At 36.7% G+C, this 22641-nt stretch overlaps 1 protein-coding gene across 11 annotated transcripts in view; it reads left to right on the top strand.

The window, feature by feature from the left end:
* ADH7 (alcohol dehydrogenase 7 (class IV), mu or sigma polypeptide) overlaps positions 1 to 22641 on the top strand; it is a 62002-nt gene that overhangs the window by 6176 nt on the left and 33185 nt on the right. For 7 of the 11 annotated variants that reach the window (XM_088792106.1, XM_088792095.1, XM_088792094.1 and 4 more), the window contains 4 exons: positions 4764 to 4829; positions 17207 to 17316; positions 18384 to 18492; positions 19758 to 19899. The gene's annotated coding sequence lies outside the window, so the exon portion shown is untranslated. Of the gene's footprint in view, positions 1 to 4763; positions 4830 to 17206; positions 17317 to 18383; positions 18493 to 19742; positions 19900 to 22641 lie in introns of all 11 variants that reach the window. The other 4 variants (XM_088792104.1, XM_074323182.2, XM_088792107.1 and 1 more) reach the window with 4 other exon arrangements.

Raw genomic sequence — 22641 nt, 5'->3', positions numbered from 1 at the left:
TTCCATATTCTAGAAATTGATCTCAAGAATTTGTTGGGGCAGATATTTTTAGTTCAATGACTATCTTTTTAGACCACAGCAATCTGTATTCAAGTTTTTCATGAATATACTCAGAATGTATGGTATATTAATTATCAGCCGTGTTGCCACAAAACATCTGATTTTCATAAATTCTAAAATTGTTCTAGGCTGAATAAAATATATTCCAATATTTTGAATTCAGAAAATACTATCATCTAACAATAAAAATATTTTTATTGTTACTTATGAAGAATGAGGAGGTAGTTCTAACCTCTTTGTGAAAATCAAGCCTTAGACGTACTTGTTTTTCTTTCTGTGTGGGACCTTTTGTCAGTAAATTCATTTTTTATCTGTGTTGGGGGGAAAAGGTATAGTAGGCAGTTTGGAGAGTGAAAAGGATGCTGAACTGGAAATAAAAAGTAGGATTTATGGTCCCAGCTTTGCCATTAACGAGCAAAGTGACCATGGGTGAATTGTTTTATTTCCTAGATTTTGGCTTGCTCATCTGAAACCTGTAGGTCATTACATGTCCACTGGAATACTCAGCTTTTCTACGTTGTGTGTCTTCCCCATATCAATTCCCTTAGGTTAATTTGAAGGATAGTAATATACTTTAAATTCTGATCTAAAAGATCAACAAGCAAACAATGCAGAGAATTCTTCTTTCTCTTATGAAAATCACAGTGCAATCTGAATTCACCTTGCTCTTATATTTTAAAAGGTGCTATAGTGCTTACTCTTGGATTATAGAAAATTTAATAATCTGATGTCATGGTTTTTATTGTTTCTATTGGAAGTTTCAAAATAATGTTAAAGGAATAAAGGCAATATATAAATATTTTGTCCACATATATCATTAAAAATTCTACAAAATTCATAACATGCATTGTGTACTATTGAAAGTTTTATTTGAACTTAAATTTTCAGAAGTAAAGTAAATAAATAATTCAGGACTAAGTTTTACTTTGATGTGTTCTAACAAGTGATCCAATAATAACAATAAAAAACAACTACCTCAAGTCTGAGGAAAAGTAAAACTATGTTTTGCTCTGTGACAGACACTGTTGAAAGAATGAAGAGTCAAGTCACAGACTGGGAGAAAATATTTGCAAAACATGTCTGATAAAGGACTTGTATCCAAAATGTACAAAGAACACTTAAACTCAACAGTAAGAGAATAAATAGCTTGATTAAAAACTGGGCCAAAGATCTGAACAGACACCTCACAAAGATCATCAGATGGCAATTGAGCACCCATATGAAAAGATACTCAACATCATTTGTCATTAGGGAATAACAAATTAAACCAACAGTGAGATACCACCATATACCTTTTAGAATGGCTAAAATGCAAAACACTGACAACACCAAATGCTGACAAGAATTTGGAGAAACAGGAACTCTCTTTCATTATTAGTGGAAATGCAAGGTGATACAGCCACTTTGGAAGACAGATTGGCAGTTTCTTACAAAGCAAAACATAGTCTTACCGTATGATCCAGCAATGATGCTCCTAGGTGTTTACCCAAAGGAGTTGAAAAGTCATGTTCACACAGAAACCTGCACATTAATGTTTATTCATGTTTGCCAAAAACTGAAAGAAACCAAGGTTTCCTTCAATAATGAATGGATAGATAAACCATGGTACATTCATATAATGGAATAGTATTCAGTCCTAAAAAGAAATGAGCTATCAAGCCATGAAAAGACATGGAGGGAACCTTAAATGAATATTGCTAAGTGAAAGAAGCCAATTTGAAAAGGATACATACTGTATGATTCCAACTATATGACATTTTGGAAAAAGCAAAGCAATGGAAAGGGTAAAAAGATTGGGAATTCTAAAGGAAAATGGGGGAGTGGTGAATAGGTGGAGCACAGGGGATTTTTATGGCAGTGAAACTAACCTATACTTATACTGCTCTATACTGTAACAGTGGATAAATGACTTCATGCATTTGTTGAAACCCCATGGAACAAAGCAGAGTGAACTCTAATGTAAACTATGGACTTTAGTTCATAGTAATGTACAATATTGGTTCATTAATTGTAACAAAGTGCACCATACTAATGCAAGATGTTAATAACAGGCAAAACTGGGCAGAGGTTGCAATATATGGAACTCTGTTCAATTTTTCTGTAAGCTTAAAAACTACTCTAAAAAGTAAACTATTAATTTTTAAAAATCTACCTTAAGCCTGAAGAAAAGCAAAACTATTTTGGTTACTATCTTTTTTTATAATGAATAGACTTTAATTTTTCAATTAAGTAGTAATCCATTTGTTTTCCTGAAGAGCATATGATGATAGAACAAGATATATTAGTAAAGCTTTCCAAATTTTTGTTCACAAAGCATTACAAAATGACTATTTTTGTTTCCTTATGCCATTTCCAACCAAATTTTATTTTCTTTTTTAAATCAGGAAATTAACCTGAATTAAAATTAGTAGGAAGACTAACTCTAATTGTGCTATAACATTATAACATATCATCTTTTTTTTTTCATTATCAAATGCCAGTGATTAGTCACTTGTACATAAAAGTAAAATATAATCAGGGTCAAAGATAATCATCTTAAGGACCCCTGGAGAATCCTTATGACCACCAGTATTACTAATATATGTATTTTTTAATTTATTGGGGTGACAATTGTTAGTAAAAATTACATAGATTTCAGGTGTACAATTCTGTATTACATCATCTATAAATCCCATTGTGTGTTCACCACCCAGAGTCAGTTCTCCTTCCATCACCATATATTTGATCCCCCTTACCCTCATCTCCCACCCCCCACCCCCCTTACCCTCTGGTAACCACTAAACTATTGTCTGTGTCTATGAGTTTTTGTTTCTCATTTGTTTGTCTTGTTCTTTTGTTGTTTTTGGTTTATATACCACATATCAGTATTAATAATGACCTACATCTTACCCTTCCACCTATTGCCTATATTGATTTCAACACTTTAGTTGACTGACAGTTATTGCCCAATGATTTTAATGGACATCTTTCCAAAGTTCATGAATTGGTTTGGAATAATATTTCTCTACTAAGATTTCTCTTTCTAACAAGCATTGCTTTTGGACTATAACTTTTTAAGATTTATAAACTCAAAAATTAATGAATTATTCTTTCTCATACTAAACGGTAGATTTTTTCCCCAAAAAAGACAAGGGAAATATGAAAAGGACATATTATTAAAATAAGAAACTAATAGAAATGGAAACCAGGAAATAATTTACTTCTTGATAAATACCCGTAAATATTATCTTTATTGGAGAATCAGAAATCTCATTTATTTTGCAATGAAGTGAGTAAAAATTTTTCTAAACAAATGTTACAGAAACCCATCAATGCAAACCTGGTCAATGTATATCATGGATAGATTCTATAAACTAAATCAGTTGTAGTTATTTGTACAAATGTGCCGTGGATTGTTTACTGTGACCCAAATTCAGTTTTGTGATAATTAATAGGTATGTCAAAAAAAAAAAAAAAGGAAAACAAAAAACACACAGTTGTTTCCAGTCTTTTAGCTAATAGGTATTTGTTATATTAATATAATATAGATCAGCAGTTCTCAGACTGTTTTCCTCACCATGATACACATGACAGATGATGCTGACATGGAAAGACACATTCCCATCACATGTCCAGATTTTTAAAAATGCATCCCAAAATTGTGGAGAAGTAAATTTTTTCACCAAAAAATTTTTTCAGTCACCACAACTATGGTGTGTCTGTAACTGTTGCTCAGAAGAGTCGTATAAACAGGGTCTAACTCCAGTCTTTGCAGTCAGGTAAGCATATGGCATTGCAGCTAATGCCAGAGATCCTGTTAGAGAATTACCCTTCTTTGTATTAATAATTCCTTTTAAAAACCAAACAATTTGCGAACATGAGCATTTTACTTATTATTAGTAAATATCTATGGTCTGGGCTCACTACCTGTGTGTTGCAAAACCTAGGCTGAGACCTCCTGACTTAGAGGATACACCCGAATGATTTGCTGAGTGAAAGTAGCTGAGTTCCATTTATAATTCTATTTTAATTGTGACGTTAACATCTTGCTTTCACTTTGAAGAGAAAAAGAAAACCCTGTATAGAGGTAACTCTGTGGGAAAACCTAATTATAATTACCATCCAACATTCAGGGAATTGTGTAAGTACTTCTGGGAGCAATATTTCCTTTCCTATAGCCTCTTGATTTTACCTACGTATTAGTAAATTATTGAATTTCATTTAGGCTGCATAACACAAAATCCTCAAATTAGGTGGTTTTAAAAGCATGATTAATCCATCTCCTCCTAACTCTGGCCATTGTTACTTAGAAAATACCATGCAAATCTGTATGAAATACTAATATTCTGGGTCCAAAATAGCACATATGTTAAATTTATACTTACAAAAGGAGAATACTACATCTGATCAATGAACAGCTGAAAGTTGCTTTGTAACTTGGGATGTAAATATTATTATTTTGATGAAGGCTGAACCATTTTGTGTTTGCAAATCCCTTACCCTAGACTGCATACCAGTCAGACCTTCCCGTGGCTTCTTCCCCGCTCCGTCTAAAGGAGACTTTCTCCAAAGGGCTTCCTTACTCTTCTCTAAAGGAGTTCCCACCATCCTCCCAGCCTCGATCACTGTCTATCCCTCCCCCTCCTTAAACTGTCTTCATAGTATGTGTCACTCATTGACATTATTTTTTTATTTATTTTTACTTTTCTGTGTGTGTTTTCCAGTCTCTCAGTGGGATGTAATTATCAAGCAGGCGATGATGTGGTCCAATTTTCCACAATATATGCTCAGTAAGTATTTATTCAATGAAGTTAAATGTTTCCCACAGAATAAATGTCTTTATCCCATAAACTTAGCATATTTTATTTGTATGCTCTCCTCAAAAATAGATAATGTACTTTGAAAGAGAATACCCCATTTCCTCAAAGCAGGCTTATTTGGCTTTTACATAGTCTTGAAAAGAAGATGAACTTGAGGTCCATTAACTAAATTATACCTAAAATTTTTGAGAATTATTTTAGTTAATGAATTTAAAATTGTACCTGAGGACAGATTTGAAAGAAGGTGATCTGGTTGACAAGAACTCAAGGCTGTTGATATCCTCCAAACATCATAATGGGTCTGTACTAAGTTGTCCTAGATGTCCTTAAATGTTTGCACTTGAGATGGGAAGTTTTAATTGGCAGAGACAGCCTAATTTCTAATGCTTCCAGAGGAATATCGCTGTCTCCCTCCAGATTCTCCCACTCTTGCTCCAAGGAGCCTACGTGGTTCCCTGGTTGTTAAGTTACACTACCTAGCTTAGCAACGTGGTAACTAACATTCCTTAGAGAAAATCTGAGTTCCAAAACTTCTCCACCTGTCATTCTTCTCAGAGCTCCACTTACCCACAGCTTGACAAAACCACATGGCAGCAGTGACTTTTCTTAGTTTTAGACGTGTGATAGAGTTGGATCAAGTGCAAAAGAAAGAGATAGAAAATAAATACTAATTTTAATCATATTAATACTCCTCCCCACAATTCTGCGTAAAGAACGCATACCATGCAGATATAATCAAATTTAACTCATTCAAAACCTAGGACAAGAAACTTAAGAGTGTGAATGATTTTAAAGATATCTGAATCAGCCTGTTCTAGGAGTTAGGATGCTTATGCTGATAACTTGTTCAACAGCCTTGAAAAGAATTGAAATGTTAATTTAAAATTATAAAGGAACATTAATACAGTGAAAGTCATAAAATTGCCTGAGAAAAGTGAAGATTAATTCAGCCATAGTAATTCCATATATGCACACACATAGTACATATACATGTGCTGTAAACTATCAGGGTTTTATACACTGGTGTTCCCCAGTATTTTTCTTTCAGGCCAGACATGATTTTTAATTTCTGAATTGCAGTCTCTGAAAGCATTGTACACAATTTATGAAGGATAAATACTAGTTTAAAACAATGCAAGGATGGAGCCTCATTTAGTCTGTTTTCTTGACTCGTCCCCAAAATTAAAGGCTCAACATCTCCGCATGCCTGTAACCCATTCAGGACCTATGCCACACAACTTTACTATATTTTATGGGGCCCGGGGGGGGGGGGATTTAAAGGATATTTTAAGGTAATTTTGGTATTTTGAGATTTTCATTCTACACTTTGTATCAGTTGGGAATTTGTTTTACACAGTAAGAGACTTATTTCTCCCTCACATGAAAAAATTCAACAGTCCATAGTTGGTATGGAAGCTCCCTGGTGTCATTATGGACCTAGGCTGGTTCCACCTTTTAGTTCCATCTTCCTTGATGTGTGGCTACCCTTCTTGAAGTCATCTCTTGTCCAAGACGGTTCTTGAAGTTCCAGTCATTCAAATGGCTTCTGTATTTCTAGACATCGAATCCGTAGTCCAGGCAGAAAACAAAAGGAAAGGGAGGTAAGGCAGACATGGCACATGCTAGCTGTGTGCTCCCTCCATAAAACCATTTCCATGAGTCCCAGACAATAGTCTAGATGCACTGATCACTTCTCGCGGCAAGAGGGTGTAGAAAATGTAGGGAGAGGGGTTAGGTACTAACCAAAGAGAGAGAAAATGTGTATCTGGTTATGAACAGCAATCTCCACCACAGATTCTGACATTCATTCCTAACCTCTGTGTAAACGGTATCTACACTCTATGTGGTTGTACCTTTCCTTAGAGAGGGCTGAGGCCATTATAGGGCGACATACCTCTGGCTGTGTAACTGTGGCTCTGTTGTATTTCCTTTATGAAGACCTACGGGGACCTGTCTCATCTCATTACTAGAAAATAATGATACAGCTGGTTTGTTTGAGCACAGTTTGCAGTAATTCTGTCAGAACCAAGGGACACAGGTTGCTCTGAGACACTACTCATGGCAGCACATATATCCTTGTTGCCTTGGTAACAAACAGGCTACCAGTCCCAGACACTCTATCATTTTCAGCAAAGATAGAAAATAGGTGGAGACATTTCTTAGAATATGTGCATACATTTATGAATGTTGACTAGTGTTTTTTAAAACACTGTGGTAATGACAAGCAGGGCACTCCAGAGCATAAGATAGGGCGGCCAGGATGAGTCTCCCTGAGAAAGTATTAAGTCGAGATCTTCAGCAAGGCAGAAAGTTGGGAAGGACAGTCCAACAGAAAACAACCAACATTTTAATTTGAAATGAAAATTTGTTGTCCTCTCCTGTGTGCTGCGTTATACAGTAATGGAAAGTGATCATCCATTGTGAACTTGGTTCCACATGCCATCCCAGCTAATTTAATCCTGAGAAAGGGGCCCTAAAATGTTATTCTGGCATGTGCCTCCTTGTGAAGAAAGTTTTTCAAAGCTCCAAATAGCCAATACCCACCCAATCCTGACTCAAGCCTAATTCAAAGAAGACATGACGTGTGTCAAATTCTCTTTTCACTTGATTCAAATCAGCATGTTCATAAGTATAGACTTGATGTAAAAATCTTAATCCCAGTCTTAATTTCTATACATTTATATTTAAAAGGCAGACTCGAGCACACAAATCTATGTCATCTCCCAGCTTGTCCATGAAATGTTAACTGTCCTAAATGCAGTGTAGTATCTTGCATTGGATCCCTGAGCAAAAAAGGCCTAGATGACATCTTCTTTGGGAATTACCCGCGCCTGATTTTGTTCTCATATGCTCCACTGAGGTGTCTAATCGGTACCAGGGAAGATGGTTTTAACTCAGCCAGATAATAATAACACAATAATAGCATGTTTTTAAGAACTTGTTTTTAAATACTTGCTTTCAAATACTTGTTTTTAAATCAGAGTCAGTGCTGTATTAAGTACTTTATATGGATTATCTTGCATAATTTTCACAACTCTTTGACGTAGATGTTATTCTTATTAGATATTATTGTCAGATAGGGCAAAACTAAGGTTTCAAAAGGTTATATAATATTCCTCACATCATGTGGTAATGCTCTCAGGGGTTTACCTCAAGTCTGTTTGAGGCAAGACCTGTGTTGTAACCACACCTGCATTCCTAACACAGCTAACAAGGATTACCTCAAAAAGGGGAGCTAAAGCTCTTTCAAACCCTAAGCTCCATGATAAACTGGGAAATGTGATGGAAATACTTAGACATGCATTCTAAACCTGTTCTGAAGTTTTTAACATTTAACATTTTTAGGGAAGCCCTGTGCACCAGGCTTACCCACCTGAAATGTGGCTAGTCTGACATGAAACGTGCCCTTCCATGTAACATATACATGGGATTTTAAAGATTTAGTACCAAAAAAACTAAAATATCTAATTAATAATTCTTATTGTTGATTACACTGTGAAATGATAACATTTCAAATAGATCAGGGCTATTAATATTTATTTCACCTATTTCTTCTTACTCTTTTCAATGTAGCTACCAGAACATTTTTAATTACATATGTGGCTTACATTATAGTTCTATTGGGTAGCACTGCACAAAACCTGGTTTTGTGCCTCTTTAAGCTTGTCTCAGTGGCAAAACTATGCTGTTTCTCACATGAATTCTCTTTGGCAAGACCCTTAATATTTCAATACTGAACAGGAACAAAGATTTTCCTCTTCACTGACAACAGACTTCAGGCAGATCATTGCAGTAAAAAGATGGTTTGACAACTGTTACAGCAGGTCTTTATGAAACTTAGATTTGATAAAGGCTTTCCAAATTTCCTAGAAAAAGAAGCTGGGCTAAGGATCAAGGAGGCATGTCTCCAAGTGCTCAGCTAAGCATTAGCTAAATAACTAAGTTTCTGCATTGTGTAAAGGAAAGCTGAAAAGTAACAACATATCTTTAGATTGGCTGATATCTAGTAATTTGGGAGACAGTGCAGACATTGTGGGAATTTATCTTTTCTCTTTATCTTTTTAAAGATAATTACAAACCAATGTTCCTATTTCATTGGCTAAATTAGGAAGCCATTTATATTGACAAGTTCTCCTTTTTGGCAGATAGATTAGATTAGATTAGATTAGATTAGATTAGATAGATAGATAGATAGATAGATAGATAGATAGATATTCATAATGAGAAGGAAAGTTGCAGAGAATACTGAAGCATTGACCATAGAGCAGGCGTCTTCTCTGTGTCACACGTGTAGATGACCCTGAATGGGGGGAGTAGAGGAGGCTCAGATAGAACACTGTGCTTAGCAAGAGAGTGCTGGTTGATTCCTTTTTTGTTGTGTTACATACTTGTAATTTTCCTGTGTTTATAATAGTTTTCATTTGTGACTAAGGAAAGAGTGAACGTTAATTTAAAATTTTTGCATTCATTATTTGAATAATTTTTATTTTGGAATAATTTTAGATACACAGAAAAGTTATAAGTATAGCACAGGGTGTTCCTGCATTCTCCTCATCCAGTTTCCCCTATTGTTAGCATCTTCCATTACCATAGTACATTTGTCAAAACTTAGAAACTAACATTGGTACATTACTATTAATTCCAGACTTTCTTTTCCACTGATGTCCGTGTTTTTTGTTTCAGTATCCAATATAAGATACCGCATTGCATTTATGACAGTTAATATTTAATGGACAAGCTGGGCAATGACTTGTCCTAGGTAGTGATTATGAATTTTTTTTAAAAAAGCTTTATTGAAGTATAATTGACACACACACAAAAAAACTTGCATGTATTTAATGTATATAATTTGATGAGTTTGGACACATGCATACGCCCATGAAACCATCCTCACAATCAAGGTAACAGATGTAGCCATCACCTCCAAAAGGTTTCTCATCCAGTTTTCTTGTTGTTGTTGTTGTTGTTGTTGTTGTGGTAAGAACATTTAACATGAGATCTATACTTTTAACAGATTTTTTTTAAGTGCACAATACAGTATTGTTTCCTATAGGCACATGTCGTACAGAAGTTCTCTAGAACTTAATTCATTTTTTATAACTGAAATTTTACACCCATTGAATAACAGCTTCCCATGTCCTCCTCCCCAGCCCCTGGCAGCCACCATTCTACTCTCTGCTTTTAAGAGTGATATTTTTAGTTCCCTCCTATAGTGAAATCATGCAGTATTTGTTCTTCTGTGATTGGCTTATTTTTCTTAGCATAATGTTCTCTGAGTTTATCCATGCGTTCGCATATGGCAGGATTTCCTTCTTTTCAAGGCTGAATAACATTCTATTGTATGTATAGACTACATTTTCTTTATCTATTCATTGGTTGATGGCTATTTAGGTTGTTTCCATATCTTGACTATTGTGCATAAAGCTATTTAAAAAAATCCATAATTCCTACCTTGGACAAGTGAGAAGATCCCAGAGAAGACTGGATCCTCTCATCTAACCCTGTCACCTGAGTACACAGGAGAAAATTCACCCATTACATTAGCAAGTTAAGATCTGGGAAAAGATAAAACATTAATGTGACGTAGGACAGGTGTTTTGAATAGTCATGTGACAAAATACTCAAGCCTGGCAAAATGGCATAGAACCTGGTGACCAGTAGAGGGGATTGCCTGAGGAGGACAGTGCACCCCAGGGTGAGAGGGTGGGACAGGCGAGGGCAGGGCAGGCTGGAGTGTGTGTCTCTCTTCCACACTAGACTGTGATCCTCTGAATACTGGGGCCCGTGCCTTCCTCATCCTCGTGTTCCTCACAGTGATTTGCACACAGCAGCACAGCACATTCCGCATGTCAGTTGGTTGACGTTCTGACAAGGACGTGTCCTAGAGAAGAATTTGATAATAGGAGAAAGGGGAGGGAAGCCTGAGAAAGGCAGGGCAGGGGGAACGTGTCAATGTTGAAAGAGGAGGAGTGGGGCAGGCCGTGACAAGAGAATGAAAGAGAAAGCCAAAGAGCTGGCAGTGACAGGAAAGGAGGTAGAAAGGAGACTGAGAGGTGGAAGAGCCAGTTAGTAATGAACAAAGAGAAAAGGAAGCAAGGAAAGTGCAGAGGTTGTTGCTGGGTGAGCATGTCCGTTGGTTCAGGCTGAGGAAGTCAGTTCTCCCAGAGTAAGTAGGGAGTAGAAGATAGAGATGGTGCCCACGGTAAATGGCCACTATGTATGGTGCTTAATCTGTGCCAAATCTTTTACCTCCATCATAGCATCTAATCCTTAAAATTTTCCCGGAAGTAAGAATTACTATCTACAGAGATTAGGAAATTGACACTCGGAGAGAGGAAATGATTTACCCCAAGAGCAAAGGAGTTGAACCAAAGTTCACCAGATTCCAAACCAGTGCTCTTACCCCTGACCAGTGGACACTGAGCTGCTGGCAGGCCTCCAGGCCTGAACTCTGCCCAGCAGTAAGAATTGATAATGCTGTCTGCATGCGGCAATGGGAGTGCCTCCTGAGGACAGTGCAGGGTTTTGTGTGACTTACAGCTTTCTCTGCGAACTCCGTATGTCATTGCAGTGAGTGAGACACCCTTGCACTGGAGCTCTGACTCAGCCAGTTACATGTGACTTAATACTTGAGCACTTGGCCACTATCAGTCTCTTTTCTCATCAGAAAAAAAGGGATCTATTGTTTTGGATGCAGAGGGCCTCTGTAAAGTTCTTAGCACATAGCCTGCTCAATACAGGGCTGCATTGTTATAAATAGCACAACCTACTTCCCCCATGGACGACTCCATAAGCCTTGAGTCTGCACTGATCTTGTTAAACAGTGGGCAGACGTTTCTCCCAGTCCCAGATGCCTCCTGCTTCCAGCTACTTTGGTGTCACAGGCGCTGTGGGGAGAGCAGGACTGGGAAAGCCAGTGGAGGGACCAGAAGAAAATAGGGACAGGAAACCTGAGCTTCTGTGTTAAGGTCAGAACACAGGAAACATGGCCGAATCAGAGGGGAAAGGTTTGGAAGGCTGCAACCAGTTTGGGGTTTGGGATGGACACTGGGTAAGTGTGCCTAGATAGACACTGGATAAGTTTAAAATGGAGTTTGACAGTGTAGGGAAGGTTGAAGCAAATCTTGAGAGGACAGGCAGAGTACAAGAGCCAAACAGGGAGGTGAGGAACTGTCCTTGAACACGAGGCAGGTGCTCAGTAATATCGTGGCTGTTCTTTAACCATGTGGCAAAGGTTTGGAGGTGCCTCTTGCAACTACATTTTGTCCCAACAAGACATGGTGGATGGACTCTTAAGCCCTACTATGTGCTTCTCCTCTTATTTTTTGTCGTTGTGTTGAATCTGACTTCTTTATGACTTGGCATTATGTTAGTAAAATTCATCCATTTTGTTGGGAGTAGTTATAGTTGAAATTCATTTTTGTTGGTATCCCATTATAGACTATGCCATAATTTATTTACCTCTTCTTATGCTGATGGACATTTGGATTGTATATGCATTTGGCTATTTTGAATAATGCTTCTGTCAACATTTTTGTGCATGCATTTCTATTGAATACATATTTATAAATGGATTGCTGAGTCATAGGTTGTACATCTTTAATTTAGTAGATATGGCCAAAAGTTCCTCAATGTGATAGTATCGATTTATGTTCCTCTCAGTGATGTGTAAGAGTTCTAGTTGCTCCATATGCTTACAAACACTGGGTATTATCAGTCTTTTAAAATTTTAGGCAGTTTAGGTAATAATTAGTGATATCTAATTATGAATTTATTTATTTATCTGAGGTAGAATTTGCATATAATGAAATAAATATTTTAAAGGTATACAGTTCAATGAGTTTTGACAAATGTGTGTAGTCATTTAACCACCATCACAATCAAGATATACAATATGCCCATCACCACAAAAGTTTCTTCATGTTCCTTGGCAGTAATTCTCCTTCCTCCATCCCATTAATTTTGCAAACACTATCTATCACCTGTCCCTATAATTTTACCTTTTTGAGAATGTTATACAAATAACATGAAGCTTTTGAATCTAGCTTCTTCTACTTAGCACAATATTTTGCAGATTCATCTATGTTACTATTTATATTGTAGTTCTCTCCCTTTTTTTGCTGAGTAGCATTCCATTGTTGGGATGTACAATTTGTTTATCCATTTACCAGCTGTTGGATATTTGGATTGCTTCCAATTTTTATTATTATAAATAAAACTGCTATGAGCATTTGTGTACCAGTCTTTGTATGGAAGTTTGTTTATATTTCCCTGGGGTACAAATGTCATGATCAACTTGCATCTTATCTGCCCTTTGGAATTTAAATGACAAAAGAAGTGTATCTGGACACTTAGATATTTCCTGAGTACTTACTATTGCCAATAACTGAACTAAGTACATAACATGCATACATTATTTAATATATATTAACAATATACAAAACACCTGTGACCCAGACAGATTCAGGGAGTTATACAATGTCACACAGACCTTGTCAGAGTTGTCGTTCTAACTCAGGCTGATTGAACTATATCCATATTCACAGACTCTAATCCATGCATGGAGTAAATGTTGCTCAGGTTCCTGCAGATTGATTCAGAGAATCAGCCAAAATCAATGATGGATGTGAAAGTGCTGTGCAAATGGTAAAGCAATATGCAAATTTAGGTATTAATATGATGCGCCGAATTTGGTTGTAAATTTTATTGTAAAGGCTGTAGACGATACAATTCAACAGACTTAGCTACAGCCTGGAATAATAGCTGTGAAAGAAGCACATTTAGTGGTTAAGAGCATGGATCTTGTAGTCAGACAAACTTGAATTTGAATCTAGACTCGGCCTTGTACTGGAGATTTTGCCTTATAAAATTATGTAATCTCTTTAGGTTAGATATTCATTGGATAAAGAAGGATAATAAAACCTACTGGATAAGAGTTCCATGAGAACTAAAAGAAATAATGTTCAAGAAAAAAATCCTAAAATTTGTATGGACTCTTAAGCCCTACTATGTGCTTCTCCTCTTATTTTTTGTCGTTGTGTTGAATCTGACTTCTTTATGACTTGGCATTATGTTAGTAAAATTCATCCATTTTGTTGGGAGTAGTTATAGTTGAAATTCGTTTTTGTTGGTATCCCATTATAGACTATGCCATAATTTATTTACCTCTTCTTATGCTGATGGACATTTGGATTGTATATCCATTTGGCTATTTTGAATAATGCTTCTGTCAACATTTTTGTGCATGCATTTCTAGCACAAAAGGCCCCAAATAGCCAAAGCAATCCTGAGGAAAAGGAACAAAGCCAGAGGTATCACATTTCCTGATTTAAAACTATACTACAAAGCTATAGTAATTAAAAGCAGTTTGGTATTGACATAAAAATAGACACATGGATCAATAAAACAGAATAGAAAGCCCAGAATCAAAACCCCACATATACAGTCTACTCACATTTGACAAAAAAGCCAAGGACACCCAATGGGGAAAGGATAGTCTCTTCAACAAATAGCATTGGGAAAACTGGATAAACACGTGCAGACCATGAATTTGAACTTCCATCTTACACCACTCACAAAAATTAACTTGAAGTGGATAAAGCCTTAAACATCAGACCTGATACCATAAAACTCTTAGATGAAAATGTAGGAAAGAAGCTCCTCAACATTGGTCTTGGCAATGATTTTCTAGATATGACACCAAAAGAACAAACACCAAAAGCGAAAATCAACAAACAGTATTACATCAAACTTAAAAGCTTCTGCACAGCAAAAAAAAAACAATTAGCAAAATGAAAAGTTAACAGAATGGGATAATTTTTTTTATTTCAATTTTTTAATTAAAATTTACTTGGGTGACAATGATTAGTAAAATTACATAGGTTTCAAGTGTACAGTTCTTTACTACATCATCTATATATCAGAATGGGATAATATTTTTACAAACTATATATCAGTTAAGGGGTTAATACCCAAAATATATAAAGAACTCAGACAAGTCAATAGCAAAAAGAACAATCCCATTAAAAAATGGTCAGAGGAACTGGATAGACATTTGTCCAAAGAAGACATCCAGATGGCCAATAGTGATGTTCAAAAAATGCTCAACATCACTAATCATCAGGAAAATGCAAATCAAAGCCACAATGAGATACTACCTCACACCTGTTAGAATGGCTATCAGAAGATACGAGATAGTAAGTGCTGGCAAGGATGTGGAGAAAAGGTAACACTTGTATGCTGTTGGTAGGAATGTAAATAGGTTCAACCACTATGGAAAACAACATGGAGATTCCTCAAAAAATTAAAAATAGTTCTACCATATACTCTAGCAAGTCCACTTCTGGGTATCTATTTGAAGGAAACAAAAACACCAACTTGAAAAGATATATGAACCCCCATTTTCACTGCACTATTATTTACAATAGTCAAGACATGGAAGCAACGTAAGTGTCTACTGATGGATGAATAGGTAAAGAAAATGTGGTGTATATAAACAATGGAATATTACTCAGTCATAAAAAGGAAGAAATTTTGCCATTTGTGACAACATTGATGGACCTTGAGAGCATTATGCTAAGTGAAATAAGTCATACAGAGAAAGACAAATACCATATAATCTCATTTAGATGTGGAATCTTAAAAACAACAAAAAGCCTCATAGATACAGAGAGCAGATTGGTGATTGTCAGAAGTGGGGGTGTGGGGTGAGCAAAATGGGAGAAGGTAGTCAAAAGATATAAACTTCCAGTGACAGAATAAATAAGTTCTAGGGATGTAATGCACAGCATGGTGACTATAGTTAGTAATACTGTATTGTATATTTGAAAGTTGCTAAAGAGTAGTTCTTAAAAGTTCTCATCGCAAGAAAAAATTGGTAACTATGTATGGTGATAGATGTGTATATTATGTCATATACCTAAAACTGAAATAATGTTGAATGTCAATTATATCTCAAATAAAAATGGTTGGTGGAATTTGGCTTATAGCAACTTCCCATTTGGGATGGAGCCTCTAAGATGATCTAATTCAGCCTTATGTAGAGCAGGGCTCCCCTGCTCACTGTTACAAACACACTTCCATGAGGAGGAAAGTCACACAAGACAAGGTAGCCCATTGCCCTTTCAGAAAAAGGGTCATAATTGCTCATTTCCACCTTTAGACACCTCTCTCCTTCCTAAAGCTGTCAACAATCGCAAGCGCACTTCTTTCAGTATCCCAGAATGTACTTTCCAGCATTCACACCTGCCACTTGCTATCTTACCATCCTTTGGCCTATCTTAGGATTCAACTTCTCCTTAACAATGCTTCATCCATCCAGTGTTAATCTACCAGGATTTTCCTTATTAAAAAATGTAAGAAACATGAGAATTGAATAATCCTCTTTCCTTATCTGTTCTTTCTCTTCCTTTATTCTTCTTTGAGACGTAGCATTAAAACCGCCATTTTAGCTTTGAGACCCAGTTCTTTTAGGTCCTGAGACTCTCGTTTACTATCCTTGATTGTAGGGCTCTCCTCTCATTCGTTCTATCTGTGACGAGGCTGGTGTAAGAGTTCTGGTACAGCCAGTGTGCATCCTGTACTTCCTCACAGACGCTTTTGTGGAATCCACCGTCAGTTTCATACTTCACACATTCCTCCCCTATTAAACTTTTTTTGTATGCATAGCTATAGACTCTTAACATACGTTTTTGAAACCTAAATAAATCAGCCCTTCTAAAGCTCGAATATAAGTCTGATTGTGCGTACAGTTTCTTCTTTAATGATTAGGAAGGAATCATCTAGGATGGCATTGTCATTGGGGCAATGTCCCAACAGGACATTGTCCCAATTATCATTGTCCCATCATCATGTTACCAAATAACTTTTCCTTTTTAGCCGATTAAGTCAAAAGAAATAGTTCTCTTCATTGGTCTCTGGTTGGAAGATGCAACTGTTAGCAAAGTAAAAGCAAAATGAGACCTCCAGTCCTTATTCAGAGGGGTTAGTTTCCAGCCCTGCCATTCATAATGTGAGCCATAAAGATACACATCTCTGCAGTTTCTTTTGCCTTGTGAGTCTTTGTCCAAGTGTTTTTGTCTTCACTTGAACCAAATCACTGAAATTTCATGGGACTCTTTTAGAGGCATAAATATTTATTTATTTATTTATTTATTTATTTATTTATTTATTTATTTATTTATTTTAAGTGATTTACTGATGAAAAGAGATCATTTTAATTGGGAGAGGGTGGGTTGCCAGAGCTTTCTAAGCAGGACCATATCTAACCACCTATTTAAATGCTGTCTTTATGTGAAATGGTCGTTCTCTCTCCTCTGCCTTTAATTTCTCCTCCCTGGAATCCTGAGTTATGGAAAATATGTGATGCTGGGAACAGTTCCTTTTGGAACATGTTTCATTTGATCCAGTGCTGCTCTTTAATGGACAAAAACGGAAGGCTCTACCTGTGTGTTTGGAGGTAAGGAGATAAGGCGACAGTAATGTTCGATATAAATGGGAACCTAGCCCTACGAAAATCTGTTTGTTGTTCTACTTCACAAAAAGCGTGAAACAAACAAAATAGTGAAATGTGAAGGAGAGATTTTAGTGGCTGAGCCCCACACACCTTCAGCCCAGGCTGACTCAGCTTCATAGAATTCCTCACCAACTCCCATCCCCAGGGCATGTCAGTACAGTGGCTTAAACAACCTTCCAACCGCACCCCCCTAAACATTAAATGAAGGGAACAACCCAACAGCAGTCCAAGGAGGAACATCAAATCAATTTTGGATGTCTTAAATATAAAGAGAAAAGCCAACGAGGGTAAATTTTCATGCATAATTTCTAAATCTCTTCTAGTCAGAGAGACTAGAGTTCATCATAATTTTCTTTCAAACTTCAAAGTTTTGTAATCAGTATTCTATAAGCAGGGCACCCAAGGACATACAAGCACAGACAGATACAGCACTTTGCTATCAATAGAAGCAATAAAACTCCTCAAAATAGAGGTTGTGTTACACATAATATATACTTAAAGGAAAAAGTCTGTAAGAAAATTCTCCAAAATGTTAGAAGTGATTTTCCTGGATAGGACATTTTGATTTTGATTTTTTTTTTTTTTCTAGTCTTGATTTTTCTAAACTTTTCTCAGTGAGTATGTTATAGTTTTTTTTAAAAAAATTATATTCAGATTGAATAGCCTAAACCAGTTTTGCTTTTTTCAATTTATAATGTATTTATTCATTTTAAATTACAATGGTAATAGAAGGATTATTTTAAGTGTAAAAATTCCAAAAATGGCTATTAGTATAGAAACTATAGACATATGCTGTCCATTGTTGTCACCACTGGTCACATATAGATATTGAACACTTGAACCAGTCCACATTAAGATGTACAATAAGTGCAATGTAAAATATCTAATTAATAGTGTTTTTTCCATCTTGATTACATGTTGAAATAATAACATTTTTGTATATACCTGGTTTGTTCAAATATATTATTAAATTTAATTTCACCTGTTCCCTTTTACTTTTCTTCATACAGCTACTAGAAAATTACTGATTACATTTATGGGTTGCATTTGTGGCTCATATATTTTTTGTTTGATGGTGCTCTTACAGAGTCCTGGCTACGATTGCATTCTCCTCCTGAGGTAATTACTATTAGAGGTATAGTTGTATTCTCTATTTTTTCCTACACATTTGGCTCCTTGAAACATATAAAAAGTATGCCCTTTTCTCATACGTGGGGATTATATTATTAATATTGTTGTGCAATTTGCTTCCTGCACTGACTATCAGGTGTGATCGTATATTTCGGTTATTCACTGCTATGTAACAAACCACCCTAAAGCTTAATAGCTTAAAACAAGAACAAGTTGCTGTGTTTTTTCGGTTGGTTTTGTGTTTGTTTGTTTGCTTGTTTGTTTGTTTTCATGATTCTGTGGGTTGACTGGGTGGTGGTATTTTGTTTTTGTTTTATTCCCACTTTATACCTGAATAACGTCTTTTACTATTTCCTCTTGATTTGTGTATTTCTAATACAGAATGTTCAAATGTGGGGGCCCAAGGCTAATAAATCTTCATATATATATATATATATTTATATTCTCCCCATGCACCATAAAATTATATGAGTAATGCTTAGATACTCTTTTATTCACTCACTTCTTTAGTGCCTTGAAATGTTCTTTAATCTGGGGCATGGTGGGGGGGGGGGAAGAAAGGGGAGATTAAGTCTAGAATGCAGAAAAGTCTTCATTTCCAGGTAAATTCTCCTGAACCATACATAGCTCCCAGGATTTTTAAACTGCATTCAAATTTGCAGACCCCTGTTTTGAAAATTTCCATGGCTGATGTGATGTGCAAGATCACCCATCAACAGAGAAGGAAAGATGATATATTTATGTGTTCCAGCTTGTACATCTAGTTACTATCAGCTCCTATCACGTGACCCCTATAAACAGTGAGATTTATCTCTATTAGAAGTCAAAGTGGAGTGCTTCTGAATTGTTCTTCTGACTCTGAGAAGAGATATTTCATCCACTGGGAGAAGTGCTATATATTTGATACTTAAGTGTTTATAAAAAAGGTTGAAAGAGCATTCTCTGTCATTTGTATATCCACATTAGATTTTTCAGATATTGAGAGGTTAGGATAATTGTTTCTGGTTTTTTGTTTTGTTTTGTTTTTGTTAATTTAAGAAAAATTACCATGGGATGTGAATAGAGAAAAGAGGGGAAAGGAGCATTGCCATGCCCATGTGAAAAATCGTGATTATATAACATGTAAACTTGTCAAAAGGATACAAAAGGTTGTTTTGTGTGTGTATGAAGAGTGAGAGCGGATTCATGATTGTTCTTAAATTGATGTTACAAATCCACCTTTTCCTACACTCCTAAAGAGATTTTTATTCCAGTCACAGGTTTGTGTCATATTCACCACTGGGTGGCAACAACACGCTGCACACATACTGCTGTGCCCTGGTCAGCCATGGAAGGAGAGCCTTTGGAAGGAGGAACTACTGTGGCCAGTGTCTTAAACTAATAACCCCCTAGAAGGTAAAAATCAGTGAAGGCTTATGTAGAGCCCTTTCAATAAAATACTCTTTGTAAATTGGAACATCTGCAGTAGATTGCTTCCACTACTGGCACTAATGTTCTACATCTTGACATGGCCATTTATGAGCAACGATCTTTACTTTCCATTGAAGTTGGGCTATAAAACTTATAATATTACATACCAGGATAATCAGAGTGCACAATTAAAATAATTCTTACAAATATACCTTACAAACTCAAAAGTGCTCGAGAAATATGGGCTACCATTGACGCTTTTTGAATTTATTTTTCAGTTAGAGTTAACATACAAGATTATATCAGTTTCAGGCGTATGACATAGTGATTAGACATTTATATACCTTATAAACTGATCACCCCAATAAGTCTACTCCAACACCATTCACAGTTATTACAATATTATTGGCTTTATTCCCTATGCTGTACTTTACATCCCTGTGACTGTTTTTATAACTGGCAATTTGTACTTTTTAAACCCTTTCATTTTTTTCACCCATCCCCTTAAACTCCCTCCCATACTTGTTCACTGTATCTATGAGTTTGTTTCTGCTTAGTTTGTTTATTTATTTTGTTTTTTAAATTTTACATATAAGTAAAATCATATGGTATTTCTCTTTCACTGTCTGACTTATTTCACTTAGCATAATACCCTCTAGGTCCGTCCATGCTGTTGCAAATGGTAAGATTTCCTCCTTTTATGGCTGAGTAATATTATGTTGTATATACGTACCACTTCTTCCTTAGTCAGTCATCTTCCTATGGACACTTAGGTTGCTTCCGTATCTTGACTATTATAAATAGTGCTGCAGTGAACATAGGGGTGAACAAATCTTTTCAAATTAGTGTTTTGGATTTCTTCAGATAAATACCCAAGAGAGGTCATATACTAGTTCTATTTTTAATTTTTTGAGGAATCTCCATATTGTTTTCCATAGTGGCTCTTTATCTCTCCTTTGATTCTAAATGATAGCCTTGCTGTGCAGAGTAATCTTGGTTGTAGGTCCTAGCTGTTCATCAGTTTGAATATTTCATGCTAACCCCTCTGGCCTGTAAAGTTTCTGTTGAGAAATCAGCTGATATTCTTATAGGAGCTCCCTTATATGTAATTAATTCCTTTTCACTTGCTGCTTTTAAGGTTGTCTGTTTGTCTTTAACCTTTGGCATTTTAATTATGATGTGTCTTGGTGTGGGTCTCTTTGAGTTCATCTTGTTTGGGATTCTCTGCACTTCCTGGACTTGTATGTCTATTTCCCGCACCAGGTTAGGGAAGTTTTCTGTCATTATCTCTTCAAACAGGTTTTCAATCCCTTGTGCTTTCTCTTTTCCTTCTGGTACCCCTATGATGTGAATATTGTTACACTTGAAGTTGTTCCAGAGGTCCCTTAAATTATCCTTATTTTTAATTTTTTTTTCTTTCTGCTGTTCTGATTGAGTGTTTTCTGCTACCTCACCTTCTAAATCACTGATTTGATCCTGTGCTTCATCTAATCTACTGTTGATTCCCTCTAATGTGTTCTTCATTTCAGTTATTGTATTCTTCATTTCTGACTGGTTCTTTTTTATGTTTCTGTCTCCTTTTGCATGTTTCCTATCTCTCTCTCTCTGTTTTTTTCAATTCTCACTTAGATCATCTATCCTTCCCCTAAGTTCACTGAGCATCCTTATAAACTGTGCTTTGAATTCTGCATGTGGTTAGATTGCTTGCCTCCATTTCATTTAGTTCTTTTTCTGGCATTTTCTCCTGTTCCTTCCTTTGGGACATGTTTCTTTGGGTCCTCATTTTGGCTGCCTCTGTGTTTGTTTCTATATATCAAATAGATCTGTTATGTCTCCCAGTCTTGGCAGGGTGGCCTTATGTAGAAGGTGTCCTATGGGGCCCAATGGCACAGTTTCCATGGTCATCTGAGCCAGGTGCTCCTGGGGTGTCTCCTGTTTGAGTTGCATGTGCTTTCCTGTTGGAGTTGTGCCTTGACTGCCACTGGCACATAAGTGGGTGGGGTTAACCCTCAGTCCAACCAGCTAAGAGGGCTGGCTGTGACTATAGTGGACGAGCTGTCGTATAGGGGCTGGCCCCACAGAATGGGAGTTGCTTTAGTGGGGATCTGGCACCAGCTGTCTCCAGTCTTGAGTGTGTCATTTGTGGAGCTGGTTGGGTTGTGCTTTGGTGTGGTCTAAAGCCAGCCACAGGTTTGTTGGTTCTGGAGACTCTTGGGAGGGGATACTATGTAGGCCAATGTTAGCTGCAGTTTGCACATGGCGTGGGGCCTCTTGGTAATAGCTACAAAGTGATCTGTGTGGTTGATGGTTGCTTGTTCTGGAAGTGATTGGGAGAGGTTATGCTGTCTGGCCGTCACTTATGCTGGGCTTGGGGCCACCTGATGAGAGTTTTAATGCAAGTTGAGACAAGTCGCCGCTTGTGCTTGGCTTACAGCCACTTAGTAAGAGCTACAAGTCACACTAAACCTGGCCCTGCTTGTTTGTGGTTTGGGGACTTTTGAGAAATTTTGCAAAAGTCTGCAGCTTGACCTGAGGCAGTCAACTTGTGCAGAAGAGCCACAAAGAGGCTTGGCCCAGCGGGTGAGTTGGATGGTGTGGACTCCTGGGAAATCACGAAAGCTGGCACATGGTGTTAGCCAGGTTAATGGAGAGCACAGGTTTGGTGCCTGCCTACATTGGCTGGCTAGATGGGGAGAGAACTCCACAAAGGAAAAATGGTGGCTGCCA

Source organism: Rhinolophus sinicus, chromosome 1, assembly GCF_057876585.1.
Source record: "Rhinolophus sinicus isolate RSI-liver-muscle chromosome 1, RSI-T2T, whole genome shotgun sequence".
In the NCBI taxonomy this organism is placed as follows: Eukaryota; Metazoa; Chordata; class Mammalia; order Chiroptera; family Rhinolophidae; genus Rhinolophus; species Rhinolophus sinicus.
Note: the sequence above shows the minus strand (reverse complement) of the source record. Positions and strands in the feature narration are given on the sequence as shown.